Source organism: Oncorhynchus masou, chromosome 6, assembly GCF_036934945.1.
Source record: "Oncorhynchus masou masou isolate Uvic2021 chromosome 6, UVic_Omas_1.1, whole genome shotgun sequence".
Taxonomy (NCBI): domain Eukaryota; kingdom Metazoa; phylum Chordata; class Actinopteri; order Salmoniformes; family Salmonidae; genus Oncorhynchus; species Oncorhynchus masou.
In genome coordinates, this window is record NC_088217.1 from 62,767,492 (window position 1) to 62,790,544 (window position 23,053).

Below are 23,053 nucleotides of genomic sequence, written 5' to 3' on the forward strand. Positions count from 1 at the left end.
GTGTTAGTTTCAACAGCACGTACAACCTCATTTCCCCCCTAGTTGATATCAGTGATTTATTGCTACTTGTCAAAACAACAGCGTTTTAGGTGCTTGTGCTGTTTATAAGGAGCTTGTTCTAAAAAATAGAATTATTGTGGAAGATGATTGTGTATACGGTGGGGCAAAAAAGTATTTAGTCAGCCACCAATTGTGCAAGTTCTACCACTTAAAAAGATGAGAGGCCTGTAATTTTCATCATAGTTACACTTCAACTATTACAGACAAAATGAGAAAAAAAATCAGGAAATCATATTGTAGGATTTTTAATGAATTTATTTGCAAATTATGGTGGAAAATAAGTATTTATTCACCTACAAACAAGCAAGATTTCTGGCTCTCACAGACCTGTAACTTCTTTAAGAGGCTCCTCTCTCCTCCACTTGTTACCTGTATTAATGGCACCTGTTTGAACTTATCAGTATAAAAGACACCTGTCCATAACCTCAAACAGTCACACTCCAAACTCCACTATGGCCAAGACCAAAGAGCTGTCAAAGGAAACAAAATTGAAACAAAATTGTAGACCTGCTCCAGGCTGGGAAGACTGAATCTGCAATAGGTAAGCAGCTTGGTTTGAAGAAATCAAATATGGGAGCAATTATTAGGAAATGGAAGACATTCTCTTTTGAAGAACATATCAAGACCATTTCAAGGACAGCTTTTTTCCATCTACGTAACATTGCAAAAATCTGAAACTTTCTGTCCAAAAATGATGCAGAAAAATTAATCCATGCTTTTGTCACTTCTATGTTAGACTGCTGCAATGCTCTACTTTCCGGCTACCCGGAAAAGGCACTAAATAAACTTCAATTAGTGCTAAATGCGGCTGTTATAATCCTGACTAGAACCAAAAAATGTGATCATATTACTCCAGTGCTAGCCTCCCTACACTGGCTTCCTGTCAAACAAGGGCTGATTTCAAGGTTTTACTGCAAACCTACAAAGCATTACATGGGCTTGCTTCAACATATCTCTCTGATTTGGTCCTGCCGTACATACCTACACGTACGCTACGGTCACGACGCAGGCCTCCTAATTGTCCCTAGAATTTCTAAACAAACAGCTGGAGGCAGAGCTTTCTCCTATAGAGCTACATTTTGATGGAACGGTCTGCCTACCCATGTCAGAGACGCAAACTCGGTCTCAACCTTTAAGTCTTTACTGAAGACTCATCTCTTCAGTGGGTCATATGATTGAGTGTAGTCTGGCCCAGGAGTGGGAAGGTGAACGGAAAGGCTCTGGAGCAACGAACCGCCCTTGCTGTCTCTGCCTGGCTGGTTCCCCTCTTTCCACTGGGATTCTCTGCCTCTAACCCTATTACAGGGGCTGAGTCACCGGCTTACTGGGGCTCTCTCATACCGTCCTTGGGAGGGGCGCGTAACCTGAGTGGGTTGAGTCACTGATGTGATCATCCTGTCTGGGTTGGCGGCGCCCCCCCCCTTGGGTTGTGTCGTGGCGGAGATCTTTGTGGGCTATACTCAGCCTTGTCTCAGGATGGTAAGTTGGTGGTTGAAGATATCCCTCTAGTGGTGTGGGGGCTGTGCTTTAGCAAAGTGGGTGGGGTGATATCCTTCCTGTTAGACCCTGTCCGGGTGTGTCCTCGGATGGGGCCACAATGTCTCCTGACCCCTCCTGTCTCAGCCTCCAGTATTTATGCTGCAGTAGTTTATGTGTTGGGGGGCTAGGGTCAGTTTGTTATATCTGGTGTACTTCTGTCCTATTCGGTGTCCTGTGTGAATTTAAGTGTGCTCTCTCTAATTCTCTCTTTCTCTCTTTCTTTCTCTCTCGGAGGCCCTGAGCCCTAGGACCATGCCTCAGGACTACCTGACATGACGACTCCTTGCTGTCCCCAGTCCACCTGGCCGTGCTGCTGCTCCAGTTTCAACTGTTCTGCCTTATTATTATCGGACCATGCTGGTCATTTATGAACATTTGAACATGGCCATATTCTGTTATAATCTCCACCCAGCACAGCCAAAAGAGGACTGGCCACCCCACATAGCCTGGTTCCTCTCTAGGTTTCTTCCTAGGTTTTTCCTAGCCACCGTGCTTCTACACCTGCATTGCTTGCTATTTGGGGTTTTAGGCTGGGTTTCTGTACAGCACTTTGAGATATCAGCTGATGTACGAAGGGCTATATAAATACATTTGATTTGATACAAGACCACTGATAATCTCCCTCGATCTGGGGCTCCACGCACGATCTCACCCTGTGGGGTCAAAATGATCACAAGAACGGTGAGAAAAAATCCCAGAACCACACGGGGGGACCTAGTGAATGACCTGCAGAGGGCTGGGACCAAAGTAACAAAGCCTACCATCAGTAACACACTACGTCGCCTGTGACTCAAATCCTGCAGTGCCAGATGTGTCCCCCTGCTTAAGCCAGTACATGTCCAGGCCCGTCTGAAGTTTGCTAGAGAGCATTTGGATGATCAAGAAGAAGATTGGGAGAATGTCATATGGTCAGATGAAACCAAAATATAACTTTTTGGTAAAAACTCAACTCATTGTGTTTGGAGGACAAAGAATGTCGAGTTGCATCCAAAGAACACCATACCTACTGTGAAGCATGGGGGTGGAAACATCATGCTTTGGGGCTGTTTTTCTGCAAAGGGACCAGGACGACTGATCCGTGTAAAGGAAAGAATGAATGGGGCCATGTATCGTGAGATTTTGAGTGAAAACCTCCTTCCATCAGCAAGGGCATTGAAGATGAAACGTGGCTAGGTCTTTCAGCATGACAGTGATCCCAAACACACCGCCCGGGCAACGAAGGAGTGGCTTCATAAGAAGCATTTCAAGGTCCTGGAGTGGCCTAGCCAGTCTCCAGATCTCAACCCCATAGAAACTCTTTGGAGGGAGTTGAAAGTCCATGTTGCCCAGCAACAGCCCCAAAACATCACTGCTCTAGAGGAGATCTGCATGGAGGAATGGGCCAAAATACCAGCAACAGTTTGTGAAAACCTTGTGAAGACTTGCAGAAAACGTTTGACTTCTGTCATTGGCAACAAAAGGTATATAACAAAGTATTGATATAAACTTTTGTTATTGACCAAATACTTATCTTCCACCATAATTTGCAAATAAATTCATTAAAAATCCTACAATGTGACTTTCTGGGGGGAAAAAAATCTCATTTTGTCTGTCATAGTTGAAGTGTACCTATGATGAAAATGACAGGCCTCTCTCATCTTTTTAAGTGGGAGAAGTTGCACAATTGGTTGCTGACTAAATACTTTTTTGCCCCACTGTATATAAATAATTTAAAAGTTCAAAAATGGATGTAGCAATTGCAGATTTCCCCTTTAACACCACACATCAGTAAACAACAGCAGAGTTTGTGCCTCTGTTTTTAAGACAGTACTTACAAGTGTTAATCAGGGAACAGTTTCTCAAAAGTATTTTAAGGCTAAGTTCATCGTTAGAACCATTGGATGCCTTAAGATGCATTTGGGAAACCGGGCCCAGATATCCAGTTTCCTCTTCTTCCTCCTCCTTTTTGGATGTGACAGTCATTTCCCCTCCTCCTCTTTCACTCCATAAACTGCATCCTCCTCTTTCTCTTCCTCTTCTTTTCCTGTAACATCCTCCTCCTCTTTCACCCTGAACGTGTCTTCCTCCTCTTTCACCCTGAACGCGCCTTCCTCTTCTTTCACTGAAACGTCTTTCTCTTCTTCTTTCACGGTAACATATTTTCTCTTCTTCCTCCTCTTTGACGAGAGCTTCTTTCTCCGTCCAGCAGACCTCCTGTTCTTTATCAGGAGGAGAGTAGCTTAGATAACTCATGGTCGGAGATGTTAACTAGCTAGGCTAATGCTAACTTAACCAGCCAGCTAGCTGACTAATAACAACAACACCGTAGATATGAAATTAAATCGGAGAACTAACTAGACGACAGAAGTGGGTTTAAAACATAGTGGCTAATATACACAAAAGTGTCTAGAGAGCTTTATTGGTTCAGCTATTTTGTCTAGCAAGCTACCGAGGTGGCTGACTAACTGTTGCTCTTGTTGAAAGAAGCATTCCGTCCACTAGATTATACGTCACACAAGCAGCATTGCCTTAAAGCCCCACACCGCCATCTGCCGACTGTAGTGGGTAACGCAGTTGAGTAAAATGTATATTTAATTTGTTACACCATGTAGGAGCAGTATAGACCTAGTCTGTTCATTATATACATCTACATGATGTATTGTTACACCATGTAGCAGCAGTATGGAGGTCAGTGGGGGACAAAATTGTTGACACCCTTGATAAAGATGAGCAAAAACAATTCTATAAAATAAAGAATTGAAATACTGAGCCATATTGTATGTAAAAAAATAAAGGAAATTATATGATTTTATATTAATACAATTGCTCAGAGAACGAGATATTGGTTAACATGTAATTCTCGAAAGGTAGGGGTCTGAATTATTGCCAACCATGTTTTCAATTCTCCAGCACCCTCCCCTTGGGAGGATAACAACACTGAATTGTTTTATGAGATTGGAGAACACATTGTGTGGTATCTTGGACCATTCCTCCATAGAGAATCTCCAGGTCCTTGATTTATCTTGTCTGTGCTTGTGGACTGCCCTGTTCAGTTCAAACCACTGGTTTTCAATGGAGTTCAAGTCCGAAGACTGAGGTGGCCATAGAAACATGTTGATTTTGTGCCCAATTAACAATTTCTTCATGGATGTTGATGTGTCTTGCTGGAAGATCCGCTTATGGCCAAGTTTCAGCCTACTAGCAGAGAGGAAACCAGGTTTTGGGCTAAAATATCCTAGTAGTGGGTAAAGTTCATTTATTTTATTCATACATTTTTGCTCATCTTTATCAAGGGTATCAATAACTAGGTGCCTTTTTTGATATCTAGTTATTTGACTGAATCAGAAATACAGATGTGGAGTAGATGTAGAGTTTGTTTTGAATTCTCATAAAAATTCGGACCTAATCAAACAATACTTGTTGCTCTTTGTACGTGTTGATAAGATATTCATATTTAATAGAGAGGAAAAAAAATGTTTCCCTAAACTGCTTTACAATATTATAATTCATTGAAGGAGAAAAAAAAAGTTATCCCTTTAGTGCGTTTACTCCCTCCAGACAGCAGATGGCGATATGTGTCTTTCAGGCGATGTTTCTAATGTGAAGTATAATCTAGTGTACGGAACACTTCTTCAACAACTGCAGCCACCTCGGTAGCTCGCTAGCCAACAAAGTCTGAACATTCAAGTTCTTTAGACAATTTCGTGGTTTATTTGCCACTATCTTTGAAACATACTTATGTGTAAACAACTATTTACCCCATGTAATTTTAGATTTAAAATTAGGTATTAATATTTAACAGCCAACTAGCTGGCTGGTTAAGTTAGCACTTGTCTAGTCGCTAATGCTAGCTAGCTAACATCTCTGACCATGAGTTCACTAAGCTACTCCTCCTGCTAAAGAAGAGGAGGTCTGCTGGACGGAGACAGAAACTCTCGTGAAAGAGGAGGAGGAGGAGAAGGATGTTACAATACTAAAACAAGTAGAGGGTGAGGCTGTTACCGTAAAAGAAGAGTGACGTTACAGTGAAAGAGGAGGAAGACGTTTTCGAATGAATGTATATGATGATGATGATGTAGAGGGGGAGATTACTGTCACATTAGAGGAGGACGAAGAAGAGAAGACTGGAAAACTGATTAAAACCAGTAAATACAGTGAGTACTATCTTATAAAACAGGGACATTGATCTGATTAACACCAGTAAATACAGTGAGTACTATCTCATAAAACAGGGACATTGATCTGATTAACACCAGTAAATACAGTGAGTACTAACTTGTAAAAATGGGACACAAACTCTGCAGTTGTTGAACTAATGTGTGATTTTTAAAAGGGCATTCTACACTTGAATATGTTTTTGTACTGTATGAATTGTTCATGACGTCCTCCAGTGATTTGTTTTACTTGTTGAAAAGTGATATTTAAATACAGTAAAGTATAAACACACTAAAGGGAAACAAATAAATGTTTTGAGAAAAAATTGTGTTTTTTAGACAACTGAAAACTAGAAGGAATGAGTGATGTCATAGTAAGGCATTCAAGGAGTTGGCTTGATGGGAAGTCGTGATGTCATCCAATAGGCGACTGATCTTCATGTGAATGTTCATTATTCTTTTTAAAATCATTCCTGTTCTGTCAAGTTGGTTGTTGATCATTGCTAGAAAGCCATTTTCATGTCTTGCCATAGACTTTCAAGACGATTTATGTCCGAACTGTAACTAGGCCCCTCAGGAACATTCAATGTCATCTTGGTAAGATACTGTGGGAGTGTAGATTTGGCCTTGTGGTTTATTTTATTTCCTGTTCATACAGTTTTTTTGGATTCAGATCTCTGAAATGCACTCTACATACGTAACATTTAGTGTCTCCTTATATTACGCTGGGCACAGAAATCCTAAATCATTTCGGAGTTCGCAAAATTAAATGGTTCTAAGCGAGAGTCACCTTAACTTTATTCACAACACCCAAATGGATACTGTCATTAACGTGGTTCTAAAATAATTACACGTTATTCTTAATACTGTAGCTATTTAGTTAGTCACATGTTCAACTATCATCAGCTGATCCAGGAAATAATTTTCTGAATGCCAGTCAAATGACAAACATCAACAACCAAAGTGCTTCTTCATTCATTACTCTGGTAAAGACAGTTATGCTGTGCTCCACGTTGGATCCAACATCCCTTGTCTGAATGATTTACAGTAGGGTCTCAATAGTCTGTTGGGACACAGAGATACATAGCTCATAATGTGTAGAGAACTGTTCCTTGATGGATAGGCTATTGTACAACACACAGATCTATTTTCCTTAATTCACAACATTTAGAATGACAACACATTACAGAGTAGCCTAGTCGGATTATTCACAAAGTTATCTTGTGATCAGGTTATGAAATGTCATGACAAAGACATTTTAGTGTCCATGTTTCACCTGAAATATTAAATTATTTATATTCCAAGGTCCATGTTAGGTGAGGTTCTAGGTCTATGTTATTTTAGGTGAAGTTTTGTGTCCTATGGTAGGTCAGTCTATGGTGAAGTTATGAGTCCTAAAGTAGGCCTATGTTGTTGTTAGGTGAAGTTATGGGTCCTGCAGTTGATGTATGTTATTGTTGAGTGAAGTTATTTTTACCTTTTATTTTACTAGGCAAGTAAGTTAAGAACAAATTCTTATTTTCAATGACAGCCTAGGAACAGTGGGTTAACTGCCAGTTCAGGGGCAGAACAAAAGATTTGTACCTTGTCAGCTCGGGGATTCGAACTTGCTACCTTTCTGTTACTAGTCCAACGCTCTAACCACTAGGCTACCATCCCACCCCAGGGTAGCCTATGGGTCCTACCGTAGGACTATGTTGTTGTTGGGGGAAGTTATGGGTCCTACAGTTGATGTATGTTGTTGTTGGGTGAAGTTATGGGTTCTACAGTAGGTCTATGGTGTTGTTGGGTGAAGTTATGGGTCCTACAGTAGGTCTATGTTGTTGTTGGGTGAAGTTATGGGTCCTACAGTAGGTCTATGTTGTTGTTGGGTGAAGTTATGGGTCCTACAGTAGGTCTATGGTGTTGTTAGGTGAAGTTATGGGTCCTATAGTTGATGTATGTTATTGTTAGGTGAAGTTATGGGTCCTTCAGTAGGTCTATGTTCTTGTTGGGTGAAGTTATGGGTCCTACAGTAGGTCTTTGTTGTTGTTAGGTGAAGTTATGGGTCCTATAGTTGATGTATGTTATTGTTAGGTGAAGTTATGGGTCCTACAGTAGGTCTATGTTGTTCAGTGATGTTATGGGTCCTATAGTTGATGTATGTTATTGTTAGGTGAGGTTTTGGGCCCTACAGTAAGTATATTTTATTGTTAGGTGAAGTTTTGGGCCAATTTGCATACACAGTGCTTAATGTTTTTAATTCATTTATTTCACCTTTATTTAACCAGGTAGGCAAGTTGAGAACAAGTTCTCATTTATAATTGCGACCTGGCCAGTATAAAGCAAAGCAGTTTGACACATACAACGACACAGAGTTACACATGGAGTAAAACAAACATACAGTCAATAATACAGTATAAACAAGTCTATATACGATGTGAGCAAATGAGGTGAGATAAGGGAGGTAAAGGCCATGGTGGCAAAGTAAATACAATATAGCAAGTAAAACACTGGAATGGTAGATTTGCAATGGAAGAATGTGCAAAGTAGAAATAAAAATAATGGGGTGCAAAGGAGCAAAATTAATTAATTAATTAAATACAGTAGGGAAAGAGGTAGTAGTTAGGGCTAAAATATAGGTGGGCTTTGTACAGGTGCAGTAATCTGTGAGCTGCTCTGACAGTTGGTGCTTAAAGCTAGTGAGGGAGATAAGTGTTTCCAGTTTCAGAGATTTTTGTAGTTCGTTCCAGTCATTGGCAGCAGCAGAGAACTGGAAGGAGAGGCGGCCAAAGAAAGAATTGGTTTTGGGGGTGACTAGAGAGATATACCTGCTGGAGCGTGTGCTACAGGTGGGAGATGCTATGGTGACCAGCGAGCTGAGATAAGGGGGGACTTTACCTAGCAGGGTCTTGTAGATGACATGGAGCCAGTGGGTTTGGCGACGAGTATGAAGCGAGGGCCAGCCAACGAGAGCATAAGGTCGCAATGGTGGGTAGTATATGGGGCTTTGGTGACAAAACGGATTGCACTGTGATAGACTACATCCAATTTGTTGAGTAGGGTATTGGAGGCTATTTTGTAAATGACATCGCCAAAGTCGAGGATTGGTAGGATGGTCAGTTTTACAAGGGTATGTTTGGCAGCATGAGTGAAGGATGCTTTGTTGCGAAATAGGAAGCCAATTCTAGATTTAACTTTGGATTGGAGATGTTTGATATGGGTCTGGAAGGAGAGTTTACAGTCTAACCAGACACCTAAGTATTTGTAGTTGTCCACATATTCTAAGTCAGAGCCGTCCAGAGTAGTGATGTTGGACGGGCGGGCAGGTGCGGGTAGCGATTGGTTGAAGAGCATGCATTTAGTTTTACTTGTATTTAAGAGCAATTGGAGGCCACGGAAGGAGAGTTGTATGGCATTGAAGCTTGCCTGGAGGGTTGTTAACACAGTGTTCAAAGGAGGGCCAGAAGTATACATAATGGTGTCGTCTGCGTAGAGGTGGATCAGAGACTCACCAGCAGCAAGAGCGACCTCATTGATGTATACAGAGAAGAGAGTCGGTCCAAGAATTGAACCCTGTGGCACCCCCATAGAGACTGCCAGAGGTCCGGACAGCAGACCCTCCGATTTGACACACTGAACTCTATCAGAGAAGTAGTTGGTGAACCAGGCGAGGCAATCATTTGAGAAACCAAGGCTGTCGAGTCTGCCGATGAGGATGTGGTGATTGACAGAGTCGAAAGCCTTGGCCAGATCAATGAACACGGCTGCACAGTAATGTTTCTTATCGATGGCGGTTAAGATATCGTTTAGGACCTTGAGCGTGGCTGAGGTGCACCCATGACCGGCTCTGAAACCAGATTGCATAGCAGAGAAGGTATGGTGAGATTCGAAATGGTCGGTAATCTGTTTGTTGACTTGGCTTTCGAAGACCTTAGAAAGGCATGGTAGGATAGATATAGGTCTGTAGCAGTTTGGGTCAAGAGTGTCCCCCCCTTTGAAGAGGGGGATGACCGCAGCTGCTTTCCAATCTTTGGGAATCTCAGACGACACGAAAGAGAGGTTGAACAGGCTAGTAATAGGGGAAGCAACAATTTCGGCAGATAATTTTAGAAAGAAATGGTCCAGATTGTCTAGCCCGGCTGATTTGCAGGGGTCCAGATTTTGCAGCTCTTTCAGAACATCAGCTGAACGGATTTGGGAGAAGGAGAAATGGGGAAGGCTTGGGCGAGTTGCTGTGGGGGGAGCAGTGCTGTTGACCGGGGCAGGAGTAGCCAGGTGGAAAGCATGGCCAGCCGTAGAAAAATGCTTTTTGAAATTCTCAATTATGGTGGATTTATCAGTGGTGACAGTGTTTCCTATCTTCAGTGCAGTGGGCAGCTGGGAGGGGGTGTTCTAATTCTCCATGGACTTTACAGTGTCCCGGAACGTTTTTGAGTTAGTGTTGCAGGAAGCAAATTTCTGCTTGAAAAAGCTAGCATTGGCTTTTCTAACTGCCTGTGTATAATGGTTTCTAGCTTCCCTGAACAGGTGCATATCACGGGGGCTGTTCGATGCTAATGCAGAACGCCATAGGATGTTTTTGTGTTGGTTAAGGGCAGTCAGGTCTGGGGAGACCCAAGGGCTATATCTGTTCCTGGTTCTAAATTTCTTGAATGGGGCATGTTTATTTAAGATGGTTAGGAAGGCATTTAAAAAAATATCCAGGCATCCTCTACTGACGGGATGAGATCAATATCCTTCCAGGATACCCCGGCCAGGTCGATTAGATAGGCCTGCTCACTGAAGTGTTTCAGGGAGCGTTTTACAGTGATGAGTGGAGGTTGTTTGACCGCTGACCCATTACGGATGCAGGCAATGAGGCAGTGATCGCTGAGATCTTGGTTGAAGACAGCAGAGGTGTATTTAGAGGGCAAGTTGGTTAGGATGATATCTATGAGGGTGCCCGTGTTTAAGGCTTTGGGGAGGTACCTGGTAGGTTCATTGATAATTTGTGTGAGATTGAGGGCATCAAGTTTAGATTGTAGGATGGCTGGGGTGTTAAGCATGTTCCAGTTTAGGTCGCCTAGCAGCACGAGCTCTGAAGATAGATGGGGGGCAATCAGTTCACATATGGTGTCCAGAGCACAGCTGGGGGCAGAGGGTGGTCTATAGCAGGCGGCAACGGTGAGAGACTTGTTTTTAGAGAGGTGGATTTTTAAAAGTAGAAATTCAAATTGTTTGGGTACAGACCTGGATAGTAGGACAGAACTCTGCAGGCTATCTTTGCAGTAGATTGCAACACCGCTCCCTTTGGCAGTTCTATCTTGTCTGAAAATGTTGTAGTTTGGAATTAAAATTTCAGAATTTTTGGTAGTCTTCCTAAGCCAGGATTCAGACACTGCTAGAACATCCGGGTTGGCAGAGTGTGCTAAAGCAGTGAATAGAACAAACTTAGGGAGGAGGCTTCTAATGTTGACATACATGAAACCAAGGCTATTACGGTTACAGAAGTCGTCAAAAGAGAGCGCCTGGGGAATAGGAGTGGAGCTAGGCACTGCAGGGCCTGGATTCACCTCTACATCGCCAGAGGAACAGAGGAGGAGTAGAATAAGGGTGTGGCTAAAAGCAATAAGAATTGGTCGTCTAGAACGTCTGGAACAGAGAGTAAAAGGAGGTTTCTGGGGTATAATGTACAGACAAATGTATGGTAGGATGTGAATACAGTGGAGGTAAACCTAGGTATTGAGTGATGAAGAGAGAGATATTGTCTCTAGAAACATCATTGAAACCAGGAGATGTCATTGCATGTGTGGGTGATGGAACTAATTGGTTGGATAAGGTATAGTGAGCAGGACTAGAGGCTCTACAGTGAAATAAGCCAATAAACACTAACCAGAACAGCAATGGACAAGGCAAAAGGCCTTAAGGAGAGGCATGCTTAGTCGAGTGATCAAAAGGGTCGGGTGAGTGGAGAGGTTGGTTGGGGGTCACGGCGATTTAGACAGCTAGCCAGGCCATCGGTAGCAAGCTAGCATAGGATGGACGTCTGTTATTAGCCACCTCTTGCGTTCCGTCAGTAGATTAGTGGGGTTCCGTGTGGTAGAGGGGATTAATCCAAATCACACAACAACAACAAAAATAAAAACAATAGATATAGTTAGAGGCCCAAGAAGAAGAAGAAAAATAAATAAAATTAAAATAATAAATTGTCCAATTGTCTATTCAGATAGCAGCCGATAAGACAGCTAACGGTTAGCAGGCCGCAGATGGGCGTTCAGGTAACGTCGCGACGGAGGAGCCAGCCGGATAACTCCTTCGGGTAGATAACGTAGGCAGTCCAGTTGTGAAGGCCCAGTGGGGCTCCGCGGAGGCAGTAAAACGGGTCCGGATGGGTGACTGCAGCCCAGGAGTGATTGATGGAACTCTTCAGCTGGCGAGCTCCGGAATAATTGATGTCTGCTCCGGAATCGACGAAAGCCGATAGTCACACGGATAGCAGCTAGCTAGCTGTGAGATCCAGGTATGAATGTCCAGAGTTAGCGGTAGAAATCCAGGGACATGGAGAGAAAAATTGGTCCGGTATGTTACGTTCTGAGCCGCGCTGCGCCGTACAAAACTGGGGATAGATTTTCGAGCTAAAGGATAGCTGATGACCACAAACCGTGGTTAGCTGAATACTAACGATTTGCCAGTAAAGAAGCTAACTAGCTTCTGACATAGCTTCTGGATTTGCTTCTGGCTAGCTCCTGGCTAGTTTCTGGCAAGTTTCTGGCTAGCTTCTTGGAGTTTCTGGCTAGCTTCTTGGAGGATTACAGATTTGAGGTAAATAATACTTTTTTATAAATATAAATTGGTGAGGTGGGTTGCAGGAGAGTGTTTTGAAGATGAGTTTATGGAAAAAAAAATTAAAAAATGTATGAAAAAAGTTGTAAATATATATATATATATGGGACACGACAAGACGAGGACAAAAGACGTCTGAACTGCTATGCCATCTTGGATATCATATATGAGTTTCCTTGAGTAGCATTCCTGATCTTTCTCTGTAATATTCAGAATATATTGTGAAAAACTCTAATACTTTTGCTCCAGGCAGATATACTACATCCATAACTAGTGGTTTCCTCATTACCAGATATACTACATCCATAACTAGCGGTTTCCTCATTAGCAGGGAGGAGTTTCTACAACCAGATACAGTGCCTTGTGAAAGTATTCAACCCCCTTGGCATTTGGATGGATTTTTACTTGTATTTCATGTAATGGACATGCATAAAATAGTCCAAATTGATGAAGTAAAATGAAAAAATGTACTTGTTTAAAAAAATTCTAAACAATAGAAGGCTAAAAAGTGGTGCGTGCATATGTATTCACCCCTTTACTATGAAGCTCCTAAATAAGATCTGGTGCAACCAATTATCTTCAGAAGTCACATAATTAGTTAGATTGCACACAGGTGGACTTTATTTAAGTGTCACATGATCTGCCACATGATCACAGTATATATATGCCTGTTCTGAAAGGCCCCAGAGTCTGCAACACCACTAAGTAAGGGGCACCGCCAGGCAAGCAGCACTATGAAGACCAAGGAGCTGTCTAAGGGGGTTATAAAAAATGACAGAAACTTCCCACGGAGCACCATTAAATTCATTATTAAAAAATGGAAAGAATATGGCACCACATCAAACTTGCCAAGAGAGGGCAGCCCACCAAAACTCACAGACCAGGCAAGGAGGGCATTGATAAGAGAGGCAAAAAAGAGGCCAAAGATGACCCTGAAGGAGCTGCAAAGCTCCACGGCGGAGACTGGAGTATCTGTCCATAGGACCACTTTAAGCCGTACACTCCACAGAGCTGGGCTTTACGGAAGAGTGGCCAAAAAAATCAATTGCTTTAAGATAAAAATAAGCAATCACGTTTGGTGGTCGCCAAAAGGCATGTGGGAGACTACTGTTTAATTTATTATGGATTTATTATGGATAAATGAATAAACAATATCCCCATTTTAAATAGAATTGTATCTAGGTAAACTTATACTTATACTGTTTTATAAGTGGTTGACAATATGAGTTCATAAGAAGGGATTGTGTGACAGGACAAGGAGTAATAAAAAGTTAATGAACACCATTCCAACTAGGCAGAAACAAATGGGTTGGGGACTGTGTAAACACATAAGGTCGTTAGCCTATGGTTGACCCAACTGAAACTTAGCTCTGGGGTTTTTAGATAAGGCAGTGAGTGCATTCCTAGGTTTGCTTTTAATTATAACTGTCAGTTCAGTGCTGATCGAAATTTTTGACCCCTCAACATTAATCTGGGAGTGTGTTAGTAAGTTAGAATGAACTTTTCACCTTACTTTGTCCCGGTCGAGAGGAGGTGATTCTGTTAAAGCAGTAAAATGACATCATGATCTGTATATAAACTGCTGTATGTGTTTAAGTGGTAGCACGCTCCGAGAATAAATTCTATTACCTATTATTTAAAGACTGGTCTGCGTCTATTTTATGCAAACAAGAAATCTTACAAATTCTCATAAAATAGATTACGGGCTTTCAATTGATGAAAGCACATTGGCATAATTAAATTATATTAACACTACCCAAACATATGGAAGAAGGTACTCTGGTCAGATGAGACAACAATTGAGCCTTTTGGCCATCAAGGAAACCGCTGAACCCATCTAACTCGAAGGAGCTGGTGCAGTTTTGCTTTGTAACATACATTACAGATGTCAATTGTTGTACAAGATCAAGGCTACGCTGTTAGCATCACCTTTTATAGTGGATTCTTGCTGTTGTAGGCCTTTAACCATTTGTCTGACTTTGTTGTTCACACAGGAGTGAGAAGTGACTATCGAGGATCCTCTGGGGAGCCTCAACAACCTCATGATGCTGGCAAGGCAGAGAAGAGTCTCTCCGGATCAAAATACCTCAAGAAACACCAGCAGAGACCCTAAATGAAGAAAAATTAATGATGCTCTGACTGCGGGAAGAGTTTTGTTTCTTTAGGACATTTAAAATCACACCAGAGAACACACATGGGAGAGAAACCTTATAGCTGTGCTCAATGTGGGAAGAGATGCACTCAGTCAACAGACCTTAAAAAAACATGAGAGAATAGATACAGGAGATAAACCTTATAGCTGCTCTGACTGTGGACAGAGTTTTGTTTTTTTTCAGTTAAGATTACACCAGAGAACTCACACGGGAGAGAATCCTTATAGATGTGCTCAACGTGGGAGGAGTTTTACTCAGTTAAGTAACTTGATAGTACATCAGAGAATACACAGAGAGAGAAACCTCATAGCTGTGATCAATGTGACAAGAGATACTCTGATAAAAGATCTCTGATCAAACATTGGAAAATACATACATGAAGGAGTTGTTTCATGATAAAAATGAATTAATGTCACAATGTAGAATGTAAATGTACTAGAGCATGACATTGGGGACTGGGCCCCGATCCAAAAACATGCTTATCTAGTGAACCCTGAAAAGAAAGAGAAGCTCCGCAGTGAGGTGGAAAGTTTCTACGGAAATCACAGGAGTTTCCTCTTGAAATCAGACATGTCTGTGGTAAGGATGTAACAGTATAACTTTAGACCGTCCCCTCGCCCATACCTGGGCGCGAACCAGGGACCCTCTGCACACATCAACAACTGACACCCACGAAGTATCGTTACCCATCGCTCCACAAAAGCCGTGGCCCTTGCAGAGCAAGGGGAACTACTACTTCAAGGTCTCAGAGCAAGTGACGTCACCGATTGAAACGCTATTTAGCGCGCACCACCGCTAACTAAGCTAGCCGTTTCACATCCGTTACAAGGACAACTCGGTTGCTGATCGTCTCAAGGGTGAGCAGTCAAAAATATTTGGGTTTTGTGTTTAGCCAGTGCGATGCCATGGATCACAATTTATTTGGACTTTCCGTATTGGAGAGGAGTTTTGTTTGGACTCGTTCCAAGGGGACGAGAGTTCCAGAAGTGAAATAATATTTTAATCAATGGTATATTCTGTTTTTTATCCTCTTATGTTTGTGTACTAAATATTTATGTTTATTTTCATAGTTTTTTCCTGTGAAGCCATTGTGTTGCCTCCATGTCTGAAATATGCTGGAAAAATAAAGCTTGATTTGATTTGAACATATTGCAAAACAAATTAACCCAATGACCGACCAATCAACAGACTCTTGGTCCAGCTTAGTATGAAAAACAGTTTCAATCCCACTTTTCAAGCCTGCTGAAGGCGTGGTAGAGTGGTGAACACCACCCCTGGCTCTACCAGGGCTGCTCTGCTTTTGTTATGTTCTTTGGCCTTGCCGTTCCATTTCTTGACTGCCCTTGCAACACAGAAACACTTTTAGTCATATTATATAAAACACTAAAAGTAATGGATAAGAAGCAGCTTTATGACTGCCTCAGTTACACCTGGCAGCTAAATGTGACTTCTGCCATCTGATCACTCCAAGCTGCATTAGGTCTGGATGCACAAAACTCTCAATGTGCTCGCATTAGGTTTAGGTCTGCCAGGATGGGCATTGTGTTCCGAATTTGAGTCAGGCTACCGAGTCTGCATAAACAATGTAAAGAGATTGGGTGAATGAGTGGGAAAAAGTACATGTGACACAAATGACCTTCATAATATGTGTGTCTGAGGGGAAATTAACTTTCATACAGCCGAAAGGGTGAGAAATTACACTAATATCTGTGGACAATTTGCACTAATGTAAATAAACATAGATGATGGGAACATCTAACGTGATGAACCACTAAGGGGACATAAATATTTACCATCTAAACCATGTGACTTCTGACCTCTCTGGCTGTAGACGTGTTCTTCCTAACCAGTCCCTCAACAGCTCTCTGACTAAGCTCCAGCCTCACTGGGTCTTCAGAAGAGAGGAAGGCTGAGGAGGGATGGAAGGATGAATGGATCAGTCAGTCAATAAAGTGTAGAGTTGCTGTCTATGCTGTCTGACAAAATGCCTATTTTAGTAGTTCATTAAAGTAAATTAGGCTTTATGACTGCTGAATACCAACTATCAATCACTTAGATCATGTATTTTCAGGTAGAGATACATCCTTGGGACGTCCCTAGCCCATTGAAGTTGACATTTAAAATGGTTACGGTTAGGGATTTAGGTTAGGGATGTCCCAAGGATTCCGGATAGCAGTGACCATTGTCCATTCTTCTGTCTCTTTTACAAATCAGGTGTAAAAGAAACACAAACAAGACAAGTAAGTGCGCAGGTCATTATGGTCATTGTAGTTTAAAAAAAGTAGAATCTAATTATGCCAATCTGTATGTGGGGTTGTTTGAGAAGAATGTGATTGTCTGCCCTAACAATCCATTCTAGCACCTCATCAGGCTCTGAAAAAGGCTTCATTGATGACGTGTTCCTTCTATTCCAGGGGACAGCAGAGGAACTTTATCGATTCCATTCCTTCATCAATACAAGCAGTGAACATCTGAAATTCACCCTCACCTTTGATGTGCATGAAACCAGTTTTCTGGATATTTTGATGAAGAGGGAGGGTGGTGGCTTTAGCACAGACCTATACAGGAAGCTGATGGACATGAATTGCCTGTTAGCTTACACTCTACACCCCTAGAAAATAGTCTCTCCATCAGCCAATACTCTCGCATACACAGGATATGTAGTACACAGACTGACTATGACAAAACAAGCCGACTGTCTGGATGAGTGTTTCAGACAGCGGGGTTACTCAGAGGAATGTCTGGATGAGTGTTTCAGACAGCGGGGTTACCCAGAGGAATGGCTGGATGAGTGTTTCTGACAGCGGGGTTACCCAGAGGAATGTCTGGATGAGTGTTTCAGACTGCGGGGGTTACCCAGGGAGGGTTACCTTTGGGGTGGTACTGTCACATTCTGACCTTAGTTCCTTTGTTATGTCTTTGTTTTAGTATGGTCAGGGCGTGAGTTGGGTGGGTTGTCTATGTTCCGGTTTCTATGTTGTGTTTTTGTGTTTGGCCTGATATGGTTCTCAATCAGAGGCAGGTGTCGTTAGTTGTCTCTGATTGCGAATCATATTTAAGTAGCCTTTTTCCACCTGTGTTTCGTGGTTGTTTATTTTTCCGTTTCAGTTTTTGCACCATTCGGGAATGTTTCGGTTTTCATTTTGATTCTCTTGTTATTTTGTATTCATTAAATCATTATGGATACATACCACGCTGCATTTTGGTCTGATCCATGCTACTCCTCGTCAGAAGAAGAGAACGAGAATCGTTACAGAAACACCCACCACCAAAGGACCAAGCAGCGTGGTAACGGGCAGCAGCAGCGATCGCAGGATTCCTGGACATGGGAGGAGATTCTGGACAGCAAGGGGCCCTGGGCACAGGCTGGAGAATATCGCAGAGCTGAAGGCAGAGAGGCGCTGGTATGAGGAGGCAGCACGGCGGCGCGGATGGAAGCCCGAGAGGCAGCCCCAAAAATGTATTGGTGGAGGCACACGGGGAGTGTGGCGAAGTCAGGTAGGAGACCTGCGCCAACTTCCCGTGCTTACCGGAGAGGGAGAGGGACCTGGCAGGCACCGTGTCATGCGGTGGAGCGCACGGTGTCCCCAGTACGCGTGCTTAGCCCGGTGCGCTACATCCCAGCTCCCCGTATGGGTGGGTTGTCTATGTTCAGTTTTCTATGTTGTGTTTTTGCGTTTGGCCTGGTATGGTTCTCAATCAGAGACAGGTGTTGTTGTCTCTGAGAATCATACTTTGGTAGCCTTTTTCCACCTGTGTTTCATGGGTATTTATTTTTCCGTTTCAGTGTTTGCACCATTCGGGACTGTTTCGGTTTTCATTTTGATTATCTTGTTCTTTTGTGTTTTGTATTCATTATATCATTATGGATACATACCACGCTGCATTTTGGTCCGATCCTTGCCACTCCTTGTCAGAAGAAGAGGACGAGAATCGTTACAATTTCACTGGTTGAAGTGTTTTTTTTTATGTACAGAGGTTGATTTGCGATTATGACACAAACATTATATTAAGCAGGACATTCAAACGAGCCTTACAATTATAATCCAACGTAGTGTGAAATGCACTCATAAGCAACCTGGAAATGGAGGTTACTCCCCTGAGTTTTCCCCCATTCACCTTCAGAATACATTGTGAAAAACGAAAATCTTTGCTCACCATTTTTGCTCCAGGCAGACATACTACATCCATAACTATCGGTTTCCTCATTAGTGGGGACGAGTTTCTACCACCAAATTGCATGTGCATCGCCCTCATGCCGCAATTTTAGCAAACACAGAAAGGGGCCTATATTGGAGACAGTCATCTGGCACACTGCTTAGTGTTTCAACAACATGAGTAACTTATTTATAGTCTGCAATCTTAGCTATTACTACTAATGTGAACAGAAGACAAAATATGACTTCTCTTGCTAATTTTAAGACAATTGTCAAATAATCATTACATTCATTAGACGTCAATTGTTGTACAACAGCATGGCTATGCTGTTGGCATCACTTTTACAGTGGATTTTTGCTGTTGTGGGCCTTTATCCGTCTGTCTGACTTTGTTGTTCACACAGGAGAGATACGGGACTACCGTGGATCCTCTGGGGATCCTCAACAACCTCATGATGCTGACAGGGCAGAGGAGAGTCTCTCCACATCAGAACCCCTCAAGAAACATCTGCAGAGATCCACAGGGAAGAGATCTCACCGCTGCTTTGACTGTGGGAATAGATTCACCTCATCAGGCATTAAAATTCAACAGAGAATCCACACGGAGAAACCTTATAGCTGTGCTCAACATGGGAAGAGTTTTACTATGTCTAGCAGTCGGACTAGACACCAAAGAACACACACAGGAGAGAAACACTATACCTGTGGTCAATGTGGGAAGAGTTTTGTTACATCTAGCAGTCTGACTATACACCATAGAACACACACAGGAGAGAAATCTTATAGCTGTAATCAATGTGGGAAGCGTTTTACTCAGCCTGGTTCGACACCAGAGAACACACACAAGAGAGAAATCTCATAGCTGTAGTAGAATGTAGAATGTTTTAACATTGTAGTAGGAGTATTTTAATAATGTCACAATGTAGAATGTTTTAACATTGTAGTAGGAGTATTCTAATAATGTCACAATGTAGAACCCTAAACGTTTGCCCCCTTATGAATTGATCTCAACATGATATGGATATTAGCCTCAGGGGAAAATCCAGGGTCTGAAATGAAAAAGTACAATTTATGTGATTTAACAAAAAGTGATTTACAAAAAAAGAGTTGTGTAACACATACCACGTTGTGAGCCCACTTTAATCAACATGCAACACTTCAAAATGTAGCGAGCTGTTATCTACAAATTGGTCTCTAACCAGTGATGTACACATTATTCCCATATTCCGTGTGGTTTTTAGCTGTTCGTTTTAACAGGACGTGGAACCTCATCTCCCTCCTCTTGGCACAATTAATTTCAACATGATATCGATGAGTTATGACAAATAATTTTTTTGTTCCTTTGTTTAGCGACCCCTACATTTAAATGCATCACTCCAAAATGTAGCTGACTGTCTTCTACAGGCTGTCCTCTAATCAGTGAGGTAAAATATATCTCCCATTTCCATGTGTTTTTTTTAGTTGTGCTAGTTTCAACATCACGTACATACTGATTTCCCCCCTAATCGATATCAGTGATTTATTGCTACTTGTCAAAACAACAGCGTTTCTGGTGCTTGTGCAGTCTATAAGGAGCTAGTTTTAAAAAAAATACAAGTAATATGATTTTTGTGGCAGATTTTTGTGTACATAGCACATTTTATGTTTAGGTTTTGGTTATTGATTTGGACACGTTAACACTGTGATTTGACATTAGGCTATCCCACCTAGCAAAATGTTATTGAAAATACGTTGAAAATAAGACTATGCAACCAAATATTTCATATTTACATTTCATTTAACTTTTAGTAATGAAAATGATTTATGCAACCAACTGACAATTTTTTGGTACAATTATATCGTCATTGTTGCCCTGCTTTTAGAGTATCAGCGTTAATTCTCACATGTGCCAACCCAAATGTACTAGAGCATGGCATGTTAATCTGCAAAATTGTAATTATTCGCTTACCTCCTCGTGCCTTTTGCACACAATGTATATAGACTCTTTTTTTTCTTTTTTTCTACTGTGTTATTGACTTGTTAATTGTTTACTCAATGTGTAACTCTGTGTTGTTGTCTGTTCACACTGCTATGCTTTATCTTGGCCAGGTCGCAGTTGTAAATGAGAACTTGTTCTCAACTAGCCTACCTGGTTAAATAAAGGTAAAATAAAATAAAACATATGACACTGTTATTAAAGCTATACCTAGTGGGATAAAAACTTTACTTCAGAATTATGCATATTGTGGAATATCTCCCATTGTAAGCAATATCCAGGTGAATGGTATTGGTCTACTTGATATGAAATTCAACAATCATTTATTAAGTGATATTTTCTACAGGAAGTCTATTCCCTCTGCGATATTTTGTTGGGCTTCATCGTTTGATGTAAACTGGCGCCGTGCTTGGCTCACTCCTCACAAATGTATGGTGACCAATAAAGTAAAGGAGATCTCCTTTAAGATTATCCATAGATTCTATCCATGTAATTCTAAATACTGTATATACCTGATGTTACCAGTGAATGCAGTTTTTGTGAACTAGAAACTGAATCTATTGAACACTTATTCTGTCATTGTTTATATAGTGAAGTGTTCTGGACTGATGTAAAACTATATCTTGGCCTCAAATTGCAAACAACCATTGAAATGTCAAAGTTTGACATATTATTTTACTACACCGATTCCACATTTGAACGTGAATTATAATTCTCTTTATTTTATTAGGAAAATGTTTCAAACACAAATCAAAATCTATGAAGAAAAAGCCTCTTCTTAATTTTTCAATCTGACTTGGAAAACTATTTTATCTTTAAAACGTATACAAAACAAAATGTTTTAAAAAATGTACTCGCTACATGTCTGTATTTGAATTGATATAATGTGGATTAGTTTTATTTTTGATCATTTCTTTGTGGAATCCCTCTGTCTGTTATGTTTATGTTTTGCATGTTACTGTTAATAAAAGTAAAAAAACTCCTGAAAAAAAACAAGATGGCTGACAACTGATGTTGAAGGAGCGTCCCGTCCACTAGAATATACGTCACAGTGGCAGAATCAACTGAAAGATGCACATCGCCATCTGCTGACTGGAGGTGGTATCGCAGTTGAGAAAACTCTCAGACAAAAGCTCAAAAGCGACTGCCCCTAAAAACCAACGAATCTCTTTGAAAACGGGCGATGTGGCATCAAACATTTATTATAGTGTAAAAATATACTACAAAGTGTAGCTAAATAGAATAACTTTGGTCACACCCAGTCAGCACGTGACTGGGTAACCCCTAGTAACCCCTGACTGGGTAACCCCTATAAGTTCTTTGAAGAACCCCTTATAATGGTTCCTCAAAGAACCTTTTGGGGTTAATTTTTTTTAAACTCCCATCCACCCTCCCTCCATTATAATAACAATATTTATTTAAATCATGAATTGTTTATTTAGTGGCACCACAAATGTGAATAAATATTTACAAAACAATTTACCAAACAAAACACAAAATTGCTAAATTTCCGCAGACATGTCAGACCATAATAAATAATACATTTACTTTGTATAGTGCTTTTCATGACATTTTAAATATATATATATATATATAATGAGGTACAATAAAAACAACATACATTAAAAATTATTCATAGGTAAACTAACAATATTGTAGACTTGATGCTAAATACAGATTTTTTAGCTTTAGTGTCTATATCATATCAACTTAGTTATGTTAGGAAGTTTGCCATCTTTATGACCGGCCCTGGTAACTTCACCCCAACTTTTCTTATCCCCAGAACACAGTAACTTAACAACATAAGTGTTTTTCTGACATTTTTGGGAAATTTAAGGGGGGGGAATACAGCCCGAGCAGAGCCCCAAGTCCCATGGGGACGTCCTCGAGAGGGTGGATGTTCTCCTCATCAAAGGCCAGCGGGATTTCACTCTCATGGTGAAATGGATTTCTGCCGATGTGCAGGAAAGGAGCGACGAGCGGTGAAATCTGTGTCAACAAAAGTAAGAAAAGATTAATACACATACAATTAACAAAGAACATAACAAATGTTCAGCTGTAGTTTTATATAAGCATGCACACCTATGTTTTTGAAGAAACAGATGATTGGTGCAAAGGCAGAACTTGTCACGGACATGAAGACATCTCGGGTCCTCATTGAAGAGGTATGGCAAGAGCAGAATCGCTGCTGTGGTCTCCAGTCCTAGTAAAGTAAAGCAATGATCTTACTAC

The 23,053-nt window shown here is 41.3% G+C and overlaps 1 long non-coding RNA gene across 1 annotated transcript; it reads left to right on the top strand.

Annotated features, from left to right (window-relative positions):
- The first annotated feature begins 5,206 nt into the window (after nucleotides 1-5,206).
- Nucleotides 5,207-15,834, top strand: LOC135542410 (uncharacterized). The gene is made up of 2 exons (XR_010456066.1): nucleotides 5,207-5,732; nucleotides 14,531-15,834. It is a non-coding gene; the product is annotated as an uncharacterized LOC135542410 (long non-coding RNA).
- The last annotated feature ends 7,219 nt before the right edge of the window (nucleotides 15,835-23,053 follow it).